Below are 16,510 nucleotides of genomic sequence, written 5' to 3' on the forward strand. Positions count from 1 at the left end.
CTGCACAGCCTCTGCCCCTGTGGAGGGTCCAGCCAGCAACTCTTCCAAGTGCCAGGCTGACGGCAGTAGCAGCAAGGATCACATCTGAAGGGAGCTTTGAATTTCTCTAAAAAAGGCTTTTAGTGGCTTTGACTGGATAAATCCAAATACCTGAAGAGGCTCCCCAAATAAACTTTAATAAATTCAAATTAAGAAAGCATTAAATTTCCTTATACTGTTCGGAACCTCAAAGTCTTGTGGCATGAACAAAATGATTCTAGAGACTAACCAAATACCCTTGAAACTCAAACAAGCTGCCAGCCTGTTCTTCTTTATAATTATTTTAATTTCTAGGGTTCTTCTCAAGGATCTTCAGTAGCTTTTATTTTACAGGGAAAAAATGTATCTAAAGTCTGAAAACCTTGCATATAAAAAGTGAATGGGCAACTACGAAGTAAAAACCTTAAATTCAAGTGTCAGTCCCCGGAGGCCACACAAACAGGACTGGGAACTAGGTAGGGAGGTGGGGACGACACGAGCCTGGCAACCCGGTAAAACAGAGTGCACAGCCACACCCTCAAGAACTGGTTATCCTCAGCTAAAAGGAAAGTCATTTATGATAAATTCTACAATTCTATATCCGGATGAATTAACTGCGCAATTTAGATGAAAAATACTTTCAGGAAATAAAACCCAGACATAAATCTGAAAGAAGACACAATTACCACACTTAAGATCATGGTCTAGATTTGTTTACAGAAACGTTTACAGGAACAATGATCAAGCCACAGCACTAATTAATAAAATCAGGCTACAATGTATCCACAGATGTAAACCAAGAAGATTAAGATGCTGGCAGGTGGCTCCCAGCAATGAGACTATTGGTGAAGGTAGGAGACCTGTTTATGTGTTCATATTTTCTAACTGTTCTAGATGAACATTTGGTTCTATTATGCAAAAAATAAATGAATACATTATTTTTGAAAGAAATGACTAACAAAGGCAAAATTAATGAGGCAACTGAAAAATGGCCACTATGGATTGAGATTAATATATGCAATTTATACCCATACAGTTTGGAAAAGGTCTCAACTGTCCACTCTGTCTACATGGCAGAAAGTACTGAAGTGCTTCTCTGTTCTCGATCTCCTACCTGTACACCTGCTGTTAAGTGTCCAGAAAACAAGCACTAGCTCCAGAAACACCAAATCCACAACAGACGCACATTTAAAGGGGGTGTAGTCACAAGAGACATCATTCAACAGACGACACTGGGTAAGCATTCAAACTGCCACAGCTAACCTTCTGGTGGGTCTTCAACTCTGTTCCCTGTGCATCACGTTGCTTCAAACAAAAATTTAATTTCCCTCCTCCTTTTGAGCAGCCACACACCTTGTATTCTTTTTCTTGTTTCACTGCACTCGGTTATGATACCCATCTTTATGGTTATGACACCCATCTTTATTTAAACCAAAAAGCTAATTTAAATAATCGTGTTGAGTGCCTCCCAGGTGTAAGCGAAGGGTCAATGTTTTGGCAGTCAGCCATGATAATCATGAGAGTATGGTTTCCTGGCTTTTATTTTGCTTCTCCTAAAAATACAAAACTCATATGCCACATTTTGATAGAGGTTTAAGAAACAGGTTATGAAAATAAGACCATTTACAGAGATACTAAACTACTCCTCACTTAGATCTACCATGAGACATTTTATTCGGGTATAGTTCTTAAGACTATTCATCACTACAGCGGAGCAAGCTCATTCCCTTCTTTCCAAGACCTCAACTGTCTCTGGCCTCCGCCACACCTGCGGATGTGCCTCTATCAGAGCTTGTGAACGGACACATCATCGCTGCACCGGAGCAGAGCCTGGACCTCTGGAGGCTCCTGCATGTGCACCAACTAGCACAAATCTGCCTACTCGGAGAACTCAAAATGCTGTCTTTTAGAGATTCACAAGCAGAGAAGGAACTAAAACGTATTCTCCTCATAAATTATGGTCACAAATTACATTTAAATTCAAGATTTTTTCTCCTAAGATCTGCACCTAAAAACAAAATCCCACTAACCAGCCTATTTGACAAGACATCTCGCACTCAGATGCACTAGCATGTATCAGACTACTGTTCAAATTTAGCTCAATTCTTGCAAGATTAGAATTTTTTCCTTGACATACTTTGTAAGGTTTCTGGAACCATGGTGAAGCGGAAGTATTTGCATTTTTCCTGGGTGCTTATTATCTACAAAGCACTTTGTTAAGAGCTATATAGGGTGGGTGGGTGTATGTGTGTGTATAACTTAAAATTGAAGTTATGTCCAACTCTGCGAAAAGCCAAGCCCCTTTGCAGAAAGGCTCTACCTAATGTCAACAAGAAGCAAATTTTGAACGGAAAAGATGTTCAAGAGAATCTGAATCTCATTAAAAATAAAAACAAGGGAGGGGAAGGGAAGAGAGAGGTAGGAAGAGGGAGAGCCAGAGAGGTAGGAGGGAGAGAGGGAAGGGGCAGAGAGAGATAGGGGAGGGGGTGATGTAGATCGCAGGCCAGCCAGGTAAAGCGAAGACCCCTGGCGCAGCTGGGCCCTCCTCAGGAGTGCGGCCTGAGACGACAGCCTTTCAGACACACCAAAATCTTCTCAGGGCTGGTGTCCCAGGATTAGGCCACATTATCCTGACTTGATGCTGCTTCTATCTTTTGCCAACACAGGCGTAAAATAACGCCCCCAGGGAACAAAGAAGCTTGGGAGGAAGGGCTCACAGAAGACTAGGATTTTAAACGGCTGCCTCCCAGGCCAGTGCCCAAGGCAAGGAGAAAGGGCCTCCCTCTCACTCCGGTCACATTTCACCTGCTCCCAAAAGGTTCCTGTGCCCCCAAAGTCACACACCTTTCCTGCAGATGGTCTGACCCCAACTAATCTAAGACACTGCAATGGGCTCTCCTGTCCCTCCCCACTGTTGGGGTGGCACTCTGATTAAAACAGGTTCCTGAAGGGCACAAACTCACACAACTTGAAATCCACAAAACTAAAACTGTATTGCACAGCCTTGGGCCATGATTTGATTAAGGAGAAATACTCCTGGTTAAGGCAGACAGGAACAAACCATGGACACACTAGTGACCACTACCTGATACTGTCCCCAGGAGGAGTAAATCTGACAATGCATAAAAAGAACGCTGCACAGTGCCTGACACAGACTCAATGGAACCAACGGTAAGGATTAGCCACAGGAGATTCTACTAAACAAATTTCAGAAACCCCGTGCCCACAAGTCTAAATTGTCAGCGTATGTTCCTTCTTAGGAGGACAATGACATTCTGCTTCCACTAACAATCCCGAATTCATCCATTTGTTTTGTTCATTTGTCCTATACAGTGACTCACACGATCCCACCCAGATATCACTATGGAAATGTGCAAGTCCGGATGAGGACAGAGGTTGAACGGAGTGCTTCAAACACTCACTAATGCTCCCATCAATATGCAGTAATGCTCCCACAGAAGCTGGAGGTACATTTCAGGTTTTTTTTAACCTGTAACCTTGATATTTTATTGCTTCCAACCAACTGTCTAAACATACCAGCTCACTTCGTGGTTCTTAATCTTTTGGGAAAGAAACCTTAGACCCCTTTGAACATCAGGCAACAGTGAAGGCCCCTCTTTCCAGGTGGTCACACAGAGACATAAATACACTTGGAGACCCAGAGACCTCTACGTCATCACCAAGTTCAGTTCTGAGTCTATGTGAACGTGCATACGGAGGGGTACACCTGTGTGATCCCCGAAAAATACCCCAACTCCTTAGACTATTCAATAAAATTGCCGCAGAGAAAATCAGGGCATTTGTTGCCTTAAAACGGTCTTGTCGGTTTTACTGGTAACTTGTAAGAAAAGGACTCTTTCACATTTTTGTTTTTTCCTGACTGCACATCCAGAAAGATGTGAAATGACAGATTTCCTAATCTGTCACGTGCAGCATGGAAATTGCTCCCGCACATTTACTTTCAAGGCGGTCTGATCATTTAATGTTTAAGGAAACGTCTCCAAAATACACCCAAAATGTCAACCGCATGAAATTTGGTCCTAATAGTATGGTAGTCACGAGTGGTTACGACCACAGAGAGGTGACAGAAAAACGAGAAGAAAACAGTAAACACTTCATTTAGGCAACAAACATGTTTACTTTTGCCCAGGCAAACGCAACAAATCAAATTCCAGGAGTTATCTAACCCACCAATCTGTGTAACCACAGGTGTCCCAGTTTGGGTAACTAGTAAAACAGGACAGCTTTTGAGAGAAAAGCGGGTCTCTAGCACATGACGAGTTCTCCAGGGCCATGGTGTGTACCTAGCTGCAGATCCAAATAACATCTTACCTCTCACCTGATTTTCAATCGACTTAATCCACTTCATGTCACCGAAGCAAAACAGATGGATTTCAATAAGCCACGTTAAAAGATACTGGAACTATTCCTTTATTTTTTCAGAAGTGCCGTGATAAGTCCAAGCACGGGCAGAGTCACCACGGACCTAATTGTACCAGTGCCCACCCACTAAGATGGGACCAAGGTCAGTGTGCAGGCATATTCCTACGAGGCTCTCACTTAATGTTCGCAGTGATCCCACAAGGCAGATCTTACCCCATTTTACCAACAAGCGAAGTGAAGATCAAGACATGTGGAGTAACCTGTCCAAAGTCATACTGCTATTAACTGGTGGAGCCAGGCCATGAAGCCGGCCTCACGATTCCGAGGCCGTGTTCTGGCATGCCACAATGAAGTCCACATGCTGTACATCTTCTGGAACTCAAAGGTATAGCGGGGTCAGCAATTTTTCCCTGCTCGCCTCCCCACAACAGACACACACGATTCAGGCTCATTTTAGCAGGTTATCCGTCTGCAAAGTATTGATCAAGCTGTATCTAATACAGAAGCAATAACGAAGCCCAAGCAGTACACTCATGTACTTTTAGCACAGAAATTTAAGTTGGACGTAGCACAACAGTCACTATAAAAAAGTTTACCAATTCCATGCGCTTCTGACAACTGCCCATGAGATTCAGAGGATCCTGTCTCTCTAAACCTGAAGAGGGTCAGAAAGTGTTTTAATTAAGCATCATTTTTTCTTGATTTTAATATTTTCTACCGTCTACTGCAACCATAAATTGAATCCACCGTGACACACAGACAGCAATTTCCATTTCTAAGGCTTTTTTTTTTTTTTTTTAATGTTTATTATTTTGACAGAGAGCAAACCAGTGAGCAGGGAAGGGGCAGAGAGAGTAGCGGGGAGAGAAAGAATCCCAAGCAGGCTTGGAGCTGTCAGTGCAGAGCCCAATGCAGGGCTCAAACCCATGAACCATGAGATCCTGACCTGAGCTGAAATCAAGAGCCGGTTGCTTAACCAACTGAGCCACCCAGGTGCCCCCAATTTGCATTTTTTTTAATCCCGAATTCTTTTTAAGTTTATTTTGAGAGCGAGAGAGTGCACCCCAAAACTATAAATAGATACTAAGCTTCACACCCAAATTTGATCTTGTTACCAACTACATGATCACACGCAAGGAAGACTTTCTGTGACAATGTATTTAGCAGCTAATAAAACTGCTAAAGACAAATTTGGCATTTTAAGCCCCCTGTTCAAAACTCCAAGATTGATTTATAGTTACTCCCTTTTATTATTTGTTTTGAATGCCAGTGAGAGAGACACTTTAATTTTGACCCCACCGTTAAACCTACAAAAATTACGATCCACAACACGTAACTACACGAGGAGAGTTCCGGAGGGTTCCGTGTGTAAAAGACCAGGGCTGCGGCTAACCAGCGCCACGCTGCCCACAGCATAAACCCCGGGCAGCATAAACCGGGTAGAGATGAATGTGAGACTTTGGTCTACACTAATGCCAGCATTATCAGGCTTACAGAGAAGGTACCAGAGGCAGGGGGTGGAGGTGGAAGCCCTCGGTCCTCACAGGGATCCTCAGACGTTCTGCCTAAAACCAGCAGTCGCTTGCCTGCACAGAGAAACAGGGTCTAAAGATCTTATATGTTAAAAGCAAAAATACAGCCAACAGAACCAGAAAGGGCATACTCTCCACCTCAAACTGGCAAGAGAATGAAATCTGAACCTAAGAAGCCAAACGGTAGGAAAAAAATAACAGAAGGCACAGGAACTGCATTGTTGCCCGTTCCAAACTGTATCGCCACTTCAAACACTGCACGATTGGTTTTGGGGTTCTAAACACCGGTGAACAAAACAAACCAGTCTGTCTTCATTTTTGTGGCAGGTGGTGTCTCAGGAAACCTACAAAAGACTGCAGCGATAGGAAGGATTAGAAGGACAAGGGGAAAGACTATCACTGCAGCTTTAACAGAAGGGGGGGGGGGTGCATTTTAGCCTAAGTAGGCATCCACTGGTTTTCTTTTTAACCAAAGCAAAGATAATCCTCTGCAACTACACATAACTGGTGTCACACATTTAATTTATTAAACCTAGCAAATTAGGTTTGGACCATTCAGACACTGATTAAATTAATCAAAGCCTGTAAGCGAAAGTTTTTAAAGTACTGAATTTGCAAGGACTTTAGATATCATAATCTTATTTTAGAAACTGGTATTTTTATATACCACACACACAATCATGATTTTATCATTAGAATAAGTCTCTAACCTCTGAAACTATTCAAACATTCTGTCTGTCCCCCTCTCTCTCTGCCCCTCCGCTGCTCGCATGTTCTCTCAAAAGTAAATAAACATACAAAAAATAAAAAAATAAAATATATTAAAACAGGGGCGCCTGGGTGGCTCAGTCAGTTAAGCGTCCAACTTCAGCTCAGGTCATGATCTCACGGTCCGTGGGTTCGAGCCCTGCGTCGGGCTCCGTGCTGACAGCTCAGAGCCTGGAGCCCGTTTCAGATTCTGTGTCTCCCTCTCTCTGCCCTTCCCCTGTTCATGCTCTCTCTCTGTCTCAAAAATAAATAAACGTTAAATATATATATATATATATATATATATATATACATATAAACATAATACTTAAAATAACTATACATGTACCAGCTTATTATGAAAATTTCCATCAAAATTTTTTTTTAAATTTCAGGGTCCGTGGCTACAAAAAATGGGAAGTGGAAATAGATACAACAGATGCTTCAGAAGGCTGGGAATTTTCTAGTCTCTTACCCATAACCCTTCAAGACGTTTAATAACCCTTCTTAATATATGTGCCAAGTTTTAACCTTTTAAAACAAGGGTGCCTCCTAACTTACAGAAAAAAAGGACAGAATAGAAAGGAAAATGCCTTTGGAAAATGAAAGCACAGATTACAAAGCGGAGGTTTTGTCCAGTATACCATGTGTGTTTGAGGCATGGGGGCGGGGTGTTAAGGATTAAAGACTAAATCTTGGGGCACCCAGTGGCTCAGTTAATTAAATATCGACTCTTGATTTTGGCTTAGGTCATGATCTCACAGTTCATGAGATCAAGCCCCAAGGTGGGCTCTGTGCTGACAGTGCAGAGCCTGCTTGGGATTCTGTCTCCCTTTCTCTCTGCCCCTCCCCAGCTCGCTCTCTCAAAAATAAACAAACGTTTTTTTAAAAAGACTAAATCTTTAAGGACAGAGTAAATACTCTTATTAAAAGTTTCAGGTAAGGTCGCCTGGGTGGCTGAGTCAGTTAAGCATCTGAGTCTTGATTTAGGTTCAGGTCATGATCTCACAGTTCACGGGATCGAGCCCCGCACCGGACTTTGCACTGGCAGCAACGGAGTCCGCTTGGGATTCTCTCTCTTTCTCTCTGCCCCTTCCCTGCTCACGCTCATTCACTCTCAAAATAAATAAACTTCAAAAAAAAGTTCAGGTAGAAAAGGCTGTATTACATTTTGTTACAAACTCAAGAAGTTTCAAAATTCTTACATACGCATACATGTTCCAAAGACTCTGCGGTGGAATAATTACAATTAAGAAACCAACCCCTGCCCCTCGTTAGGAAAATTCAAGAGTGCACAAGGACAGGTTAGGGCAACTCCTTTCTCGCTGTTTCTTTTCATGCTTTTCCTCCTAAATGAGTCAAGCCACTAGAATGGGAACAGCAAACAAAGTCTCTTAACAAAGTGCTGCTTCAAACAGTTCAAATGAGCTCCTCTTAATAAATAAAAAAGCTACTACCCCCTCCACCCCAGTAAACACTTTGACAAAACAAAACAAAAAAAATAAATAAAACAAAGTCCCTCTCTTTTGTTAGTGTCACATCGTAAGAGTGAAAGAAACTAACAATAAGCATGATTTAACCCCACAACAAATCAGAACTGCACTTGCCATCAGTTTCTAGATTTAATTTTTGGAGTGTACGTAAATTAAAACATGTTAATGATCCAGAACACTCAGCTTAAGAAAACTTTTTAAAAATTATATTGTATTCAGTTTAAGAGCCCATCATTCTCCACAAAAGCACACTGGTGCAAGAAGGAAGCAGAACAACACATCATCATCTTGAAATCACCAATAAGACGAAGTGAAAAGAGCTCCTCCCTGCCCACCGTCCACACTGCACAGGGACCTAGGCCAAGGCAATGTCTCTCTCTGTTCTTGTGGTTTCTAAAATGACTTCAAAAACAATGTACAACTTAAGAAAAATGGAATGAATCCCATTCATCTGAAGCCCAAACCAACAGATGCCACTAAAAAAACACTTAACAAACAACAGCTAACAAGGGACAAAAACGTAATGTTAGTGTTTTTAAAAACTGTTTGTTTGAGGTGCTCAAAGGAACACAATAAATCTCTTCAATCCATAAACCCCCAAAGCAAAAATAACTGAAGGCATTAGTTCTCACCATAAGGTAGCTTTCTAATACCAAAGGCTTCACTTAATCACACTGCCTTATTATTCAGGATTAAAGTGGGCAATTCTACAGTGAGTAGTGAAAATACATCCTGGCTAATTAGTAAAGCCTTATAAAACACTGCTACTTATTCAGTATAGCTGTCCCACTCAGAAACACTATGAATAAACACTGGATTTAGGCAAGACAGAGCCAAATATTGTAGGAGCCACGTGAACTTGGGCCAACCGCATAACCCCCGCCCCAAGCACCAGCTCCCTCATCTACAGAGAAGGATCCAGTCCTTGCCGCGCTACTGGGAGCATCAGCAATGCTGTCTACGGAGCGCCAAGCACAGGGCCAAGCACGTGTGACACACACTCATGGAGTCACTGCCGTCACTCCCGCCATTAACAGAAAGCAGCAACTCGACACATAACGACGGGATGCGCAGGTTAAATGTCAAATCACGAGATAGGTCTGAATCAAAATACATCAGAAGGAATGAATTCCAGCCAAGAACCCTTGTAAGGTCTGACCGTGTTTGAATCGGAGTGGCAATAACGAGAAACGGCTGCTTTCAGTATTCATTCATCTTTTTTACTTTGAGAAATAACGGTAGTGTTTTCAAGTAACTCTTGCTTCTCCATTCAGATTCCCTAAACTGTGTCAACCAGCTTATTAACATTAATCAAATCAAACTTTAGAACTCTCCTTGGCAGCACGTAAAACGTGAACAGACAGCGTGAGTGCCACGCGAGCACGCCAGCCTATCTGAAACCAACACGGGCAAACACTTCTTCCAGCCTAAGGCTGTCTGGAGAACTACTAACATTTAACCTGCATCACGGTGTCCTTGGAGTATTTACCCAATTCCTCACTTCTTCACAGGCAACTTCGCATATAGAACTATAGTCCCTTCTGTAATTCTACTAAGCGCATGCGTGCAATAGCCCCTCTGTAAACCAGAACACGAAACCACCTAGTTCAGAAAGGAGGCACTCCATGAGTTTTAAAAACAACAATTAATCTGTAATTTAGAAAAAGAACCTAGTACTCCGATTTAGGGAAAGCACGGGAAATTGTTTTGTTTTTTACTTTCAAATTACAACTATATTTTTAGTATCAACTAAACTACTTTGAGCTCATTGCATTAAGGGTCTCATTTCTTTTTTCCTTTTAGAAAACTTAGTCATGATCAAATCTATCTTCTGGATTAGGGTAAATTTTACCTTCCAATTTATATATGGACAGGAGACCCAGAATAACAGCCTAAGTACACACGGAGCACAGCAGATTTCCTAATATGCTCAGTTATGATGTTTGAAGCAGTTTTTAATCATGGCATGTATCAGGATTTTTTCCAAGTTCATCCACTGAACTACAGTTGAAATGTGCAAAAGGCTTTGAAAAATTCTAGTTAATCCACTTAATTTCCCTATGAACAAGGTTATACGTAGCAAACATGAAAGGTACAAAGCTACCGACCAATTTATTACCTAAATTTGGAGCAAATCCGTAGCAACAGAATTAGAAATTAAAAAAAAAAAAAAAAAAAAAAAAAAAAAAAAAGTCCTGTCTCCAACTATTGAAAAACTACCAAAACTGTATCAAGCTTTTAAAACGAGGCCACCGTAGGGGCGCCTGGCTGGGTCACTTGGAACAGCACGCAATTCCTGACCTCGGGGTTGTTCAGTTCAGGTCCCACGTCGGCTGTACGGATTACTTCAAGATTAAAAAAGAAACTTTTTTTAATTAAAATCAAAAAATAAAGACAGGCCACGGGAACAGCAACAGGGACCAACCTGGCACGCAACCATCAGAGGCGGGACCCAACGCTCAGCAAAGGCATCACTCAGCCAGAGACAAGTGAGAGCCATCGTGGGGACCAACCAGGACACTGTTCACTTGGGTTCAATACGGCAGGCTGGCAAGCATTTAATGCTGAGGCCACATTTCCACAGGAAAGTCACCGCCTCCAACTGCCCGTGCCCTACAAGCAAACAAGAACTACCAAGGAGTGTCCTTGAAGTAGGCACAGGACCTGCCCACCAGATGCCCACAAGGTTCAGGGCCCATCTGCCATCATCCTCAGGCACCACGGCCAGGCATCCATCATTCAGACAGGCCTCTGCCCTTCAGCTTTGGCCAGAGCCTCAAAAAGAGCCATCCGGGGGTGCCTGGGTGGCTCAGTCGGTTGAGCGTCCGACTTCGTTCGGCTCAGGTCAGGGTCTCGTGGTTCGTGGGTTCAAGCCCCGCGTCGGGCTCTGTGCTGACACCTCAGCCTGGAGCCTGCTTCCGTTTCTGTGTCTCCCTCTCTCTCTCTGCCCCTCTCCCACTCATGCTCTCTCTCTCCATCAAAAATAAACACATTAAAAAGAGCCATCGGCTGCTATAGGACACCAGGACGGCAAACACCATCGAAGTACGCTTGTCCTCTCGGCTTTTACTACACATATTCCTTAATTTTAACTTTAAACGGAACCAGTGCTGTCACATCTGCTGCTGCTGCCCGACCCACGGAGACCTGGACGAAAAGCAGCATATCCCGTAGAAGAAAGGCATGGAAAACCCGGGTTCAAGTTCTGACGCTGACGGCCACCGGCAACGAGCTTGGACAAGTTACCCAACCTCGCTAAGTGTCGGTCTCCTCCTCCGGAGAAGGTGTGCACACCACAGAAGTAGAGGCTGAGCAGGAATGCCCAAGGAGAGAGTGCAGCACTACCTGGGGCTCCCGGCTGCAGCCCCGTGGGCCGGTGCCCAGGAGGGAGCATGCTCCATGCCTCCGTCAGAGCCTCTCGCCACATCTGTCTTTTACCTGTTGCCCAGCAGCGACCCGTGACCTCCTGTGTCCCCCCGAGTTTTTCCTTCCCCAACTCATGCATTGGTCTTTCCTCCTTCCCTCCTCAGTATCCTTCCTAGAAGTCCCCCCCACCGTGCTCTGCTTCGTCACTACACAGCAGCAGCACGTCCTCCCGCCTGCCCCCCTCCCTACCCAGGACACCCCCCAACACACGCAGACTGGAACACCTAGTGAGCCTGACCTGCACTGAGCCACGTTAAGATGGATGAAAAGCTCCTCCCTGAATGTTTTACTCATCTCTCTAATTTTCCGTACCGATCCAGCCACTAAGTGCAGTGAGTGCCTGGCAGAAAAAAAGGCCAATACGCCCATTTACAGAGCTGAGTTTCATGACACAACCACACTTGTGCAGGTTTCTAAGTGGCCCCTCCATGCACCCACCACCTCCCCTCTCCCGCCCCGACCCCAGCAAGAAATTTCCCCAACTGCTGACGGAACCTCCAGCTTGGTCCCTCTCCCTGGAGCTGAAATTGCCCGGGCCCACCCCTGTGTCATTCATGCCAAAGCCTCAGAAAGGCCACCTCTGGCTACCCATCTACAGTCACACCGTGTCTCATACACACGAAACGTGACAAAACTCATACTGTTCATCGGTTGACTAGTCATCCCCCTGCTCTTTAGAACATACATTCCATGAGAGCAGAAACCCTGGCCGTTCTCGTTCTCCACTGTAACTTGGGCACCTAGCAGTTGTCAGACACGGCAAATGCCTGTCACATCAGGGAGACCCTCCAGACCTCCTCCACTTCTCCGACCTGCTGACAGTCCCCTAGGGCTCCTGCGCACATCCTCCCCACTCTCGTCCCTCCACCCTTTGGAAAGAGACCACCCGGGGAGCCCAGCCGAGTCCCCTTCTCCTTCCCTGTTGCCCAGACACTTTGTTTCCTTAAATGGCCTCAGACCAAGTCACTTTGCACGTGGCTCTCTTACCTCCCATTCAAGTGTGTATATAGGCTTTGTCACCTTTGGAGAAGAAAGAATTCGAAATATGTGCAACTATAGAAATCTTTAAGTGTTCTTCCCGGTACCACGGTTTTTTACTTGAATGACTCTGATTACAGAGATACGTGAAAGATTTCCTCTTTAAACGGATTATAATCTAACTGTTCTGTGAGTACTACGAGTCACCTAGATAAACACTATAAACCGGTTGGTATTCTCAGGGACTATTTACATTCTTCTAAGCCTCTCGGGTAACCTTAAGGAGCTATATATACTCTTCCAATTCACTGCCGCTTCTGGTATAAACTGCCTCCTTCACTGTCCAGCTATCAGGCATCAAAACTATTTGCTGCTAGAAATACCTCCTCATCCCTTCTCGGCCTTTCGGCTAAGATCAAGCGTAGAAATACCTCCTTCTCTCGAATCTGTTGTGAGCACGAAAAGGGTAGCGGTAGGCCTAAAATAAGGGTGAAGGGCCACAGTTAGGCTCCGCCACGGGAAACAGGAGTGGAGAGGCCCGCTGCTTATTTTGGGCGTACAGAAATCCTCCACAAATACCAGCTGATTAAATGAGTCACAAAGTCGGTAGTTCCTCCGCAAGACACACGAACTGTCAGCCACATTCCATCGGTGGCACTTACTGCTCCAACGGACAGGCGTGCGCCAGGCTGTTCTGGATGATCTCGTTTGTTCTTGACAGCAACCCCACGAGGTTAGGTAGCACAGACACTATTCCGCGTTAGGACGCCCATTTTTAAAGCTATGGAAACTGGACCCCCAGACAGGTGACACGATTTCCCCAGTAATACACCTGGTCAAAAGCCCGGAGCCCCAAGTTCTGCATTCCCTCCACTAAGCCCATCTGTGGGAGCCGCTATTGTTTCCTTAGGGGAAAAGAACTTCAGGTAAGGATCTTCTGTAGCCAAGAGACAGCAGGGCAACACCACATTCGGATCCTGCTCTCACGTTCTGTACTTTAAAAGCACTTTTGCCGACAGTCATTATTTACTGCTAACACGCAAATTCCATCTCTTCTCACAGTAACGGCACAAATCGAGAAGACGGTAAATCCTTAGAAATACGTTCTAGGTTACTTCACAGATTACAATCTTCCTACAGTTCAAGTTGAAATCGCTGAAACATCTGACACTAAAAGCCCTCCCTTCTTCTCTACCTGGAAAGGCTGATCTGTCCCATCCAAGAAATTCTCATGCTCAATCTCCTAACGGGCTGCTCAGACATGTAAGAAGCTAGGCTGAATAACAAAGCTGAGAATCCAAAATTCTAGTTTGAAATACCCAATGTATGCACATCTTTGGCCCATGGCAAACCTACACGCTCCCTGGTCAGAGACAATATGAACTGTGTTCTCTTCCTTCGCTACAAGTTTGTGTGGGTCCTTGTTTGCCAATCAACCAATATTGATTGAGGGCCTGTTCCACGCCAACCATCCAGGCGCTGATCAGCAACTCGCAGATTTAATGTTGGTCTCCCCCGACTAGACTCCAGGCCACTGCTTCTTTTCTGCTCACCAGTGCACAGCATACAACCTAGCAGAGTGCCTGGCACACGGCAGGGGCTCAAGAAACATTAGTTGCAGGGCACCTGGGTGGCTCAGCCGGTTAAGCGTCCGACTTCAGCTCAGGTCATGATCTCACGGTTTGTGAGTTCGAGCCCCACACCGGTCTGTGCTGACAGCTCGGAGCCTGGAGCCTGCTTCGGATTCTGTGTCCCTCTCTGGACCTGCCCCTCCCCTGCTCATGATCTGTCTGCCTGCCTGTGTGTCTCTCTCAGAAATAAACATTTTTTTTTTAAATTTTTTTTAAAAAAAGAGAAACATTAGATGAATGAAGGAACAGATGAATGAATAAGAGAGACAAAAACAGAGAGAAGAGGCCACTCTGTAAAGGAAGCAGGGCTTTTTACTGCCCAGAACACGCCTCATGACCCACTAGCGATGTGATGAATTCTGAAAGGCGCCACATGCATCGCACAGCTGTAGGCACAGCAGCTGTCATGCAAAGGAGCCGAGGCCCAGAACTCTGAAGAATTCAGCCCTTTGTTTCTGTCTGCCGGCCTCATAGCCAAAATGAAGCGAAGGCCGCTGTCAGTCTACCTGTCAGCTGCGTGCCTTCAACATCTGGCTTTCAGAATTACTAAATTAACATGCTACTGGATGAAATTTATGTCGATTAACTCTCTGACATCACTGCCTGCAAAACTATTTAAATGTCTGAGGTCACACATAAGACCTAAACAGAACCGAGTTTAAATGAACAGTTCTCCGTTTCAGGTCTTTGCAAGCAATAAATTAGCTTTCAGAGTATTTAACTTAAAAGCAAAAAAGGTTTGACTCATTATTTAAACTCTCTTAAACTTCAGGACTCTACCAGTAAGTGGTTCAAAACAGACTGTTAAGTTCCAAGAGTAAGCTTCATGCAAGTATTTTCATTAAAACCTAAGATTCAGTGGATTATAGGCTTCCCAGAGTTAAGTACAAACTACTTCACTCAACAGGAAAACCCAGCAATCTAGGCATGTATAAAAATGAACATGTGTAAATTCATCTATCACTAATAAAACAAAAAGTTTATTTTCAGGTGTTTTTTTTTTTTTTTTTCCACATCCATCTAAAAGAAGAGAAAATAAAATTCAGGAATAAATAAAAAAGCAGAAAATGATGAAATGTTCTAAACATGCACACTAAAGTATGTTGAACAGAGAAAATCCTGAGAGAAGCTGCGAAGAAGCTATGAATATATCTAAATATATGACTAGTTATACTTAGCAGAGTAAAGATCTCCGCTTCCCCTCAAACTAGTCCCTGCAAATAAATCGCAACTTACCTGGAGAGGCTGGTGGCATCACTTACAAAAAGAACACTAAATAAAGGAACTAAAATATGTAAACAATTATTCACTAAGCCTAAAATCAACAAAAACTATAAAACTCAGTTACAACAGTAGAAAAAACACTTAGGAATTTTCTAGACCCTGATCATCTGATTCAAGATCAAAGCATTTAATGACCTAAAAGAGTGACAAAAATAACATTCAGTAAATTAAAAATATGTATTGAATAAAAGACCCACCAACTGTCTCCTGGGATGAGTTAGCTGTATTCACATTACACTGAGAAATACAGAGAATATGTAATGGAAAAAATCAGAATGAACTTCTTGCCTATGTTTTCAAATATTATTTTTACATTCCTCCAAAATCAGGTTTATGTTATGATTTTATTTACAATCGGACTTTCACAACTCACTTGGCAATGTTCTGAATAAAGAACGAACTCGAGAGTTCTGATGACTACAAAAATTTACATAAGACCTAAAGCAGGCCAAAAAAAGGGGAAAAAAAAAAAAAAACGAGCAAAAAAGGATTTATATTAGTACGAAACTACCATACCGTGCCTTGGCTTATATTCAAACTGGGCTCTACGAAAGATTCGCGAATTCACATTAAAATTCGTCATTAAAAAAAAAAAAAATCCCAACGTGTCCGAATGCCAGCTGGAAATATGATACATCCAACCAAACTATTTTCCTACCCAGAAATTATCCCCTCCCCCTTATAAGTGTGACTACGCTTTGCCTTTTGTTCGAAAACATCGTAAAACAAACTAAAACTATTAGAGTTGAGTCAAAAGTGACAAAACGGCACAGTCTTCAACTTCCATTTTGTTACTGGCCTAATTTCGAGGTCTGCTGCGCTCAGACCTTCGCCCACCCCAAGTGTTGCAATCGTGCGCAGCGCGGCGCGGCGCGGCCCGGCCCGGCCCGGCGCGGACAGGAGTGGCGGGGCCTGTCCTGTCCCGGCCCGGCCCGGCCCGGCCCCGCGCCGAGGGCAGTGAGGAGCGGCGGGCCCGGCGCCGCGCGGCCCCGCGCCGAGGCGCCGAGCTCCGTCCGGT

General features: G+C 44.0%; 1 protein-coding gene across 8 annotated transcripts in view; it reads right to left on the bottom strand.

Annotated features, from left to right (window-relative positions):
• The window catches only part of PRDM2 (PR/SET domain 2), a 122,960-nt gene that overhangs the window by 52,870 nt on the left and 53,580 nt on the right, over positions 1-16,510 (bottom strand). The window lies entirely within an intron of this gene.

The sequence above is a fragment of the Panthera uncia genome, assembly GCF_023721935.1.
Source record: "Panthera uncia isolate 11264 chromosome C1 unlocalized genomic scaffold, Puncia_PCG_1.0 HiC_scaffold_4, whole genome shotgun sequence".
Taxonomy (NCBI): domain Eukaryota; kingdom Metazoa; phylum Chordata; class Mammalia; order Carnivora; family Felidae; genus Panthera; species Panthera uncia.